Genomic DNA, 10945 nt, shown 5'->3' on the forward strand with positions numbered 1-10945 from the left:
CCTGTCTTCTCATCAAGTAACAGACGGCTACTGGCTCAACTTTCCGCCGATCAAGACGATCATCTGCGGCTACGCCCAGTCTCTCATGCTGCCTACTTGATGTTACAGACCTCTGAAATGAACCTTCGGTTCTCTGCTGTCATCAACACCCTTTCTGAATGCGAATAAATACCGTTATCATAACCTTTACTTGTTCGTCGATGTTGCATTAAAGGTGGTTATTCGCTATTTGAAAACCTGACCCTGTGTCATTTTTTCGAGTTGCACGTACAGCAAGCCAACCTCAACACAGCGTGTTGAAGTTCGTTTATTTGCAAACTATAGCTCGTAAGTAAATCCATAAAAAATTGCGTAGCGTTCTTAACCCTCCTTGAGGCTAACCGAATTTTGAGGCTAACCGAAAGTGACGTCAAGTGCAATATAATATTAACTTCACTTTGCTTACCACAAATTTGAATCGGACTGATAACAAGCTCCATCAAGACATACTTCCAGTGTATTTTCAAAATTCTAAATGAAGAGGAAGGTGAATCCGTATTACATACCATACTTTTGTCCTGCGACAGGATATCATCTCGATTTAATCGCAATCGTTGCTTCGAACATATCATCAGCTAAAACACTAGCTTTTAACACCAAATTTTTCAGCGGCTATTATCATCTGTGAATCCCTTTCCGAGGAAACGACACTTATTTCAGAACAATCCAATTACCGCCAGTCAGTGATCTTACTCCTCTGCTAACCACCAGTGTTCTACCGGGTTGGCACTGTACGCGGTTTTTATTTCCATCGTTTCAGTACTTGTTCTGTTTTTTGTCTGTGTTTCAAAGTGTTGTATTATACTTATTGTTATAGCTTAAGTCCAAGTGCAGCCGACGCTATGAGCTGATGGGATCAATCAAGCAGGTCACTGGGCCTTTTCTGTATATAATTGGTAAAACGATCATAGAACGCATGTACAGAAACATGAAGAACACCATGATGTTTCCCTTTCGACGCTATGTCATTGGTCCCATCATCTCTTAGCTTCGGCTGCACCTGGACTTAAGCAGCTGAAACGAAGTATAGATTCGCACACATTTCCGTCTTTATATAATGGCCCATCGGGTCCTTAAAAATAAGTAACTGAAATGAAATAAAGTTTACTGATGAAACCTACCCTTCGACAGAACTACAGGAACCAGAACATATAATTAACATTTTGTTATTCCCGCCAGTTAGGGGTTTTCGCGCAGCTTACGACTGCCGCTGAGAAAAAGCTCCGGCGTTCATATAGCAGGCCCTGTTAAACGCCTCGTTTCAAAGAATCGGCTCCGAAAGAGCAAGAGGATTTTCTGTATAGACAGCTTAATGTTACTTCGCTTTTAATGTCAATCCTTCTTAGGTCCAACATGAGCTGATTTAACCTCAATATTTTACAAATAAAACAATCAAACGTGGCATTTTGTTCCCTCTATTCTTCCCCTCGTTCTCATCGAAATGATAAGGCCAAAGCCTGAAACATTTGAAAAATATCACACCACGCATACACTACCGGCAAAACAACATCTGTACTACATTATATTTCGTCATCAGCGACAAATCTGCTACCTGATGTAAAAGAAAATGCTTCCTTTTAGACGTCAGCGTGAAGAAAGAGATCAATCAATCAGCGTTTATTTCAGCTTGAAACACAAACTGAGGGTGGCGAGAAAAAAGCAGTGTCGTCCACTGCTTGACGGGCTTCGCCACCCTTAAAAGTCAGCAGTGTAAACGCGGTAAAAATAATATATATATATATATATATATATATATATATATATATATATATATATATATATATATATATATATATACATACATACATACATACATACATACATACATACGACGCGGGCACTTCACACCATCGTACGTGGTCTCCGAGGAGAATATAAACGAACATATGCAGATGAATGAACCGTACTTATTCCAATTAATCAAAGAATCGAAATTTTCAGGAAACCGCCCAAAGCCAAAATATCGTATGCCACGGGTGAATCCAGGCGGAGCCTGGATTCACCCGTGGCATACGAAAGAGTGATCCAGTGATGCTACCCTGAGGGACACCATTAAAAATTTGAAGGGAATCGGAGCGAGAGTGATTTATGACAACATATTGTAATCGCGAGCTTAAATATGACTGTATAAGGTTGGGGGCGTGTCCTCGTACGCCGTAAGGCTCGAGCTTAGCGAAAAGTATTTTATGATTTAATTTTAGAGTATCAAATGCTTTATTAAAGTCAATAAAAATACAAAGAGTAAGGCGTTGTGATTCAAAACTGTACAAAATATATTGTTTTTGGGCAAGCAAGGCGTGTTCCGCTGATCTATTTTTAGTAAACCCATACTGGCAATCGGATATTACAGAATGTTTTAAGAAAAAATTATTGAGGCGGCAATGAATTATTCGTTCTAACCCCTTCGAAAAAAACGGAAGTATAGATATTGGTCTATAGTTACCGAGGTCGTTCTTAATTCCTTTTTTTATAAATTACGGCTACTCTAGCTAGCTGCACAGCTGTTGGAAAGTGTCCCGTCATAAGCGCTACATTATAAATATGTGTCAGACATGTTGTAATTATTTGCAGAACATATTTTACTGGGCGACTTTGTATATTATGGGGGCGAAGGCTATTTGTATCTTTTAGACTTTTGAAAATTGAGAAAACCTCAAGCTCGTCCGTCGGTTCAAAGAATATCGATTCTGCCAACTTATCACTTAGAAAATAAAAAATGTCGGAATTCTAGTGACTGTCGCCTACAGTAAAAAAAAAAGTAATTGAATGACGTAGAGATATCTGAACCCGATAGCTCAGTTCCATTAACCATTAAGCTTGTGATCACTTGGGTTTAGTATGTCTATTCAGGAGCAGATTTACACGTCTCCATTTTTCCTTGAAATTACTAGAAAAATGGTGACCAAAGAAATTATTACAATACATGTTTCTCGCCAATTTAATTTTCCTGTTTAGTCGGTTGCGTAAAGGTGATACTGTAATTATCGTAATTTCCGGCGTTCTCTTTTTTTCCCAATAATTCCTGTCGGTATGTTTTATGCATTTTTTTTTAATTCACGTTGAGAAGATCGGTAGGGACGCTTCGTTTTCCTCACTATGGCTAGTGCACGTGCTACCTACGCGGTTGTTTTATTTTCATAGTGCACAGAAACGTGGCATAGCACGTGCTTGTACCAGCAGAGGAAGTAGAAATATCCTCACTCTGGGTTGTGAAAAAAAATTCAACCAAATGGTGATACCCAAACTTCCCGCCGCGAATAGGTACTAAGTAGAAACCTTAGCTTCAAAAATTTGCAAAATATGGGTCCACGAAGCTCAGTCATGTATTTGTTTCGACAAGTGCCTTCCATTGTATGACCGTGAGGCCGTTATAAATTTGAGACTACCCCTCTGCGTGACAGAAAGATCTTTTGTATAATACGCTTGTGCCTGGGAGTCTCTGAAGTGTGAATTTCTTTGGCGAAATTTTCAGAGTATTTGGTTCGCCTCAAAACTGGTTCAGCACATTAATAGGCACAACTCCCTTTCGTCGAATTAACGTTGTGTCAGCGACTCGCATCTTTCCCTGTTTTGACCATCTGACAAAGTAAATTCTACATTTGCCCGTACTAACTTATACAAATACTCCCCGCTCAACCTTGTACTTAATTATTGAAACGCCTTGTCAAGCAACATAGCAGTCATAAAGAATCATCGAGCTTTTTTGGGCCTTTTGATTTCTTTTATCTGCCAGAACTCCTAGGCCATATCGTCTTTATGTATATTTGATGTTTCACTATGGCGATTTCGGATCCAGCAAATGTTTTATTACGCCTTTTCATTTTTTATAAGTGTCTTGTGGACATCTGTTCTTTTTTTCCCTGTTGTTTTGATGTGAATAAAAGCCCGAAAGGGCCCTTAAGGTAGGTAAATAAATAAGTAAAGTTGAACTATAGATGGTCAACTTTTTTAGGCATTCTGTGGAATAAAATGTTTTCAAGAAATAATCATAATTTCAATTGATTTCTGTTCTATGATACCCAAGCACTTACAGTCCTTGGGAACATTACGATCTTTTGTCAAGAAAAGCAGACATTTATATTTTTAATGAGGTCTTTATAATTCAATAAAAAAATAGCCTTGTAGAGCCGTGGAATAAAAACGTAACGCCACTCGTTAAATTAAATTTTCTGAACTGGGGATCAAAACCACAGTGCCGGCAGTAAAACCCTAGATAACCCGAGAAAGAATTGTTCGTGTCGATATATGATGTTTTCGCTGCCGACCGTTGAAACATTTGCCAGTTTGTCTGACAAACATTTCGGGTGTCTCGGGAGAGCGGCTCGGTGTTGGTAAGTAAGGGGAACCGAGAAAGGCGTGACGTCACGATTAATGACTGTAGTATCTTGTTGCGTCACAAGTATCGTCGAGTAATGAAACAAAAACATGTGTATCAAAATCTGAGATTCTCAAATTATTTTCCTGGCGAAATCTTAATTCTTTTGCTTCGATAATTTAGCGGCACAATTAAAGGTAAGTAAAATTACGCGAGGCGTGAAGACATATCATCGCTATTTTTAGGTGGGAGAGGCCCTTTAACTACGTACTTGTTTTTTCAGAGTCAAGAAAGTAACGGCCTTGACTGCAATGCAGTTTTTAGCTCGAACATAATGAATATTGAAAATCGACAGAAAACAACGACCCTTAAATTGTGTAAATATCTGAATTATCTCTGAACATTTCGTCAAACGTTATCACGTGAAATTATAAACATTGGCAGCTTTCGTGTCCACTCTGGTTCACAACACGTGGCGTGCCCACCTTGACAAAAGCAGTGAAAAAAAAAATCGCAATGTGAAAAGCGCGGGTGAAATGCGTGAAGAGCGCGCTCTCTCAAGACCGAGCTTGCGAGACTGGGTGACTGTAAAGGCCCATTCACACGACCCCGTTTTCTTAAGTTATACGTTACGTTGCAAAATCTTACGTACAGGTCACCGGACATATGTGCTTCATATCAAGTGTGGCTACCAATTCAAAAAGAAAACCTGGCACGCGACATTCGGGACACGAATGTTTCGGTGACTTGCACGTAACGTAAGAAAACCCAAGGAAAAGGTGCAGTGTGAATCAGCCTTTACTACTGTAAAGGCCTGTTCACACATGCAGCGGAGCGCTACAAGCATAGCGATGACCTCGCGCTAAGCGCGTGCTGACGGGAGCAGTCACCAGCTTTGTATCGCACCGTCAAAACTGTTGCTCATGGCAGACGATAAGTAGCTGACGGCACGTGAGGAGCGCTACATCAGCGCTTCGCTGCATGTGAGAACCGGCCTTTACTGCATCGGCGACCGACCGTATCTGCAACTGTCCCTTCCTCGGCGCGTACTATTTTCCGTTTCACTTTAACCATGAGGGTAGCAGAAGCTACAAGCGCGAGCTCCTGGCTTTCAGCGTCCCTGCCAAGCAAGCACGCTCGTACAGTGCACGCACTGTTCAGGGCCACATGCTCGCGTTTTTAGCATCGGATGCGTCTGGGCTCAAGCTAAAACAAAGCGTAACGGCGATACCTAATTGTCGTTTAGAGGCGATGGCCATAATATGAAATTCGCGATTCCAGCAGTGGATGATCCCTCCTGCGGAAGTGGCGGGTTGGTTCGGTGGCCCATTTTGTGTGGGCGACAAGACAAAACAGATTGTTTTCATTCTAAAACTACGCGACCAGTAACGTGTGTAGGGTTTAATTTGTTTAATAATAATTTACCCAAGTAGTTATTTAAGGAAAATCAAGCACGCTGATTTAGAGGAGATACGTGATGAAACGATTAACCGCTGAAAATAAAGGTCAAAGCAAGCAATTCTCGTGGGTGATAACGTAGTCAGGTGTATGTAAAAATATGAGCAACGCAAGACGACTGCTGATGGCCGGAATGTCAATACGAACGTTAGCAGTCGTAATTTGTTTATGCTTAAAGCAACAAATCCTGAAAGTAAGACAGCGGTTTAATAAAAGTATGCTTAAAGCAATAAAACTGAATAGTACGACATCGGCGTGAGGTATACAGATGGAAAACTCAACTGCCAATAATAAAAGAAATGCTGTTCAGAAGATAAAATTCGTGAGACAGGACGGAGATTCCCCTTGTGGCTCGAAGGTGAAACTAGTAGAATCGTGAAACGCACAAAAAAAATTTGGCCCGCTTTACTTTCCACGATTTCGTTTGTGCTCACTGGACGAAGCAATCGAGGTTGTTTAAACCCATTAGTGGAAATAATTTAGGAAACATATATGCCAAGTTAAAGGGAAAGATTCTCGACTTATTTTTTTTTAATCTTTGGGGTCAGGCCAATTTTATAACGGCTTTAATAAAAGCGTGGAGATGACTTTTTTTTTTTTTGGGGGGGGGGGGGGGGGAGGGGGAGGGGGGGGGCGAAGGGGGGGGGGGGTTAAAATAGTGCGTGTGTAAAAGAAGTAGCAAGAGCACGCGATCTCGTGATTTCAAAGCTCTATTATGCCAGCTTCCGTTTTGGCTATCGCTTTAACACGTGCGCGCTGACCCAGCAAACATTTTCATGGAATGAGTAAACGACCCGTTCTTTTACCAAGCGGGCTTTTGCTGCGCTAACGGGCACACGTACCCGCACGCATGGTCATGACGCTGCCAGATATGTAAAACATGAGTATAGATAGTGAACTCTTCATGCTCCTTTGTCTTAAAAAAATATCACAATATTAGATGACCAAGTGTGATGCTACTCTTGTTCTGTGACTGCATATATTAGTACAGCAGTTTTGTTTCTTGGCTTGTGTTCCTTGCGAGTGAAAGATTCTAGTATCACTGAGGTCAATACAAATAATGTAATGACAGAGTATATTTGAAAGTAATCGAATTACAATTCTAAGCATTTTGTATTGTACTAAAGGTATTTTGCATAGAAAGTAAACCGAGTAGGACTCTAAATACGTTCTCAAGCACGTATTTAGGAACGTATGTTAAATGCAATGGACCTTTTTCCAGTAAGCTTCTGCGAATGCGTATATCCCCTCCTCTGCCCTTGCTTGAGGCTGTCGGCATTTTCGCAGGGCAAAGTTCCGGTCGACGAACACATGTAGCACCTAGCATTGCGTGTATTTCTTCTTTTTTGGTGATTCTTGATGGAGCATACGCCGGGATAGGGCATAAAAGGCAACCAAGGTCAATACCACAGCACGATGCCAATGACGGGCGTAGGCAAGTTATCCTGCCCTTTATCTGTAGTTCGAAAAGAATTCCGCAGATGGTGCTCGTTACTGGAAAAAGGTCCATTGTCGAGCATCTTGTACAACACTTCTCCAAATCAACATTCAAAAGTAAAACGTGTTGATCCCGATCACCCATTGTTAGACCCGAAATCTATAAAAAGCGATTTAGGAGCCTGCCAAAACGACGATTGGAAATCAAACACTTTCACAACATATCTAATGCCTCTTTTCCTATGCCATCGCTCGTTCAATTAATCCCTAAGGTTCACAACTTACAAAACACCCATTAGATTTTTTTTTCTCCACGGAATGGCAACGAAAAAAGGCGTTACACCCTTGATTGTCACGAACCCAAATTAGTCTTCGCACAGTGCTCATGGCCAATCTGTGAGCCGCACTTAACTATCGTCACATTCTGAAAATCGCCATATGGATATCAACTATGCGACCGCCATGTATGCGCGGAAAAGGTATCCTTATAGGGCGTTACACAGGAGAACGTCCCGAGGAACAAAATGTATTCATGATAATAGTAAAGATTTAATTTAGACGCGTGATGTGAGTCCTACGCTATTACAATCCCCTGAAATATTACGTTTCTCCATTCTAGTGGAAAGAGATTAAAGAGTTTGCGATGTGAGTCCATACGACTGGTTGCAAAAACAAAATTGTCTGAAGGAACAAAAAGTGCACGTCCCTATGATTCGAATTTATATTGATTGTTTTTATTATTGGTGTATATTGTTATCCCGGAGAATATTACGATATACGCAGTATTATGACTGGAATTTATATTTTACGACGTTGTACGGAGAGCAGATGAGAGAAGGTGCAAAGTGCTCATGGTCAAGAAAGCTGAGGACTGGTCTCGCGCTAAACATCTGGGGTGGTTAATTCTCCGCTCGAGTCTCTAAATGGCAAATGAGCACTGAACTCCCGCGTCTGTTTGATCACCTTTGTCTCTACAACAATAAGCTCGAAAAGCGAATGCGTTTCGACAAGACCGAGTAAGAAGGCGAGGGTTGTCCTTCTCCCCCTCTTCCCAGGACCATATGTGGCTTTCACCCTTCACACTCGGCCTTTAACATAGAACAACGAAATAGGGACTGATCAGAGAGATATTATACCGGAAGAATTAGAGTGCTCCCAGCTGAACTTGCTGTGCTTCTAGTTGCAGCCTTTCGAACAGCCAATAGTGAGTTTCCCGCATTTACTATAGCCCTTTCTTTTTATTTGTTATTGAAAAATTGCTACGTTAGCGAATTAAAACTCGTTTATACTCTGGATTAACTTTAACGGATGTTTTGTTTTAAAGAAATAGCTAATATACGCCAGTGTTTTTAATTTCTTAGCCCTATGACAGTGCATTCTTACGTATTCCGTTTTATAAAGAAGGAAAGCAGCGTGACATATGCTTAGGTGCCATTTTTGAAACACCCAATCATTATTAAAATTATCATTGTTCTATGGGCTTTAATGAGCATAGATGGTCAAATATTCTAGTTATTATAATGTACTTAGGCCGCTGATTTATATTAACATGAAACGTTTTTTGGCTAGCAGTTCTGAGTTTCGTGAAGCCCAGATAAAAGCGTGACCGCGATGCCCAACACTGATTGGTTGGCGGTGGAAGAGGTGTTGCGGGTGCTAGTCACTGATTGGTTAGCGAAGATGGGATGTGACCAGATGGGTAGGCGAGGAGGAGCTGGACCACCCATACGCACTGAAGGAGAGGAGCTCGAGAGTATGGAAGGCTCTGGAAGATCGCCAGGTTTATCAGCCGTAATAGCGGTAGTATCGCTTCATTCTAGGAATACCGATCAAGTGTACGCACGGTAAGCGTTAAACTATCTGATGAAGAGCACGGCAAACGTAGGCGTCTGGCGTCTGAAATCTCAGAGTATGCTAAGCGTTTGCAACGTTAGAACGTTTAACGTATGCAACAGTATTGCCTAACAATCAGCCATCGATTTTTTTTTTCTGTTTGGATATTGTAATAAAATATGGGGTGGAACTCAGTGTTGTGCCCGTTACCGAAAAAAAGTAACGAAATAGCGTTACTCGTTAGCTTGGTAAAAAGTAACGCGTTATCGAGCTACGTTACCCTTTTACAAACGTAACGATATACCGTTACCGTTACTTTTCAAAAATAACGAACGTTACTTTTACGATACTTTTACGTTACTTTTCCGTTCGAGTACATATGTTTGGCAGAGATGTATGGTAAGCCTCCTTAACAAGCTTGGATAAAGATAAAAATTTACAGAGTGGTTTCATAATGTTTTGATGCGCGAAGCAGCTTAATTTTCGGCATGCAGATCAGGCATTGAAACTGTAAATTACCTGATTCTGCCTCCTTTAGTTGATACATTTCATTCAGACCTGCTGGCCATGGCGACGGACTTTCGTTAATCATGGCCATCTCACGCGCAGAATGAGTCGGAGATGTTAGTCAATCAAATTTTATAAACTACAGCATGCGAACGAGGACTGCTGGAACACAACCAGCCAACCAACACCCCTCATCTGTACGCCGGTTTTAGTAACAGTCCGGTTCATACAATTACCAGAGACTGATTTACTTCACTATCTGAAACAGGACACCGGTTATCAGCACATTGGCTATAATCACTTGCTGCCTTTTACCAGCAATAGCTCTTAGCTTTTCTGTGAAAAAAAAAAAGGTTTCGTGTTTGTACGTTTTCTTTCCAGGTTTCAAATTTTTTTTTTAAATTATTTTATCATGACCTTAGGGGATTAAAGACTAATCAAGCGAAAGATTCTTCTGTGTACAAAAGTGGGTCAGGAACTTTCAGGCAGCGAAGGGGAGAGCGAGGGTAAACATAATCCACAAAGGGTGTTTCTTTTTTTTTTTTTTTTTTGAAACTAGAGAAATGAGCAAATCGCTTCGCCACTAGTTGTCAACTGTTGTAAACGGATGTCTCTCCACGGCTCCCCCCCCCCCCCCCCCCTTTCCCGCTGTTCACTTCTGCTGCACAAAGCAGGGGGGGGGGGGGGAAGAGGAGGGAGTGGAGGAGGCTGTAACACAGTCGTTCGTTCAAGCCTTGTAAGTGGTGACACTATGAAAAAAAAAAAGGAAAAGGAGGATGAACGGAATTGGCTGGTAGCCGAAGGTTTTCTTCGCCTTCCAGAAGTGAGTTTTTTTTTTTTTTTTTTTTTTTTAACTTTACTGTGACGGATGCTGGTTCCGTGCAGCGATAAGCTGGTGCAGAAGCTCGTGCAGGATTTCACCAGTTTTGGTCAAAAGTAATGAGTAACGAGTAACGAAATTTGACAGCCGATACCGTAAAAAAGTAACGGAAATACTTTACTCGTTAGTCATTCAGAATACTAACGAGTACGTTACTGCGTTAGCGAAAAATGTAACGCGTTATCAGTAACGTCGTTACTAGTAACGCGTTACCTCCAACACTGGGAACTCTATATATTTCCGAGTGAGCTGATGCTGTAAACATGAAAATATTCTACGCTATAGGCCTCGATGGCACTCTTTTGGCGCTGATAAAAAAAAGGGAAAGAACAGGAGATTTCGGGTTCATGCCAGCTGGTGGTCTAGACAGACGTTCCTGAAAACTTACGAGCGAAATTATGTACTTTTTTCTATTCATAAAAATTCAAACATTGTTCTTTTTTTATTGCCTACTTCCCTTTGTAATGCCTCTAGGG

Source organism: Ixodes scapularis, unplaced genomic scaffold (genome assembly GCF_016920785.2).
Source record: "Ixodes scapularis isolate PalLabHiFi unplaced genomic scaffold, ASM1692078v2 PGA_scaffold8__174_contigs__length_109621045, whole genome shotgun sequence".
Classification (NCBI taxonomy): Eukaryota; Metazoa; Arthropoda; class Arachnida; order Ixodida; family Ixodidae; genus Ixodes; species Ixodes scapularis.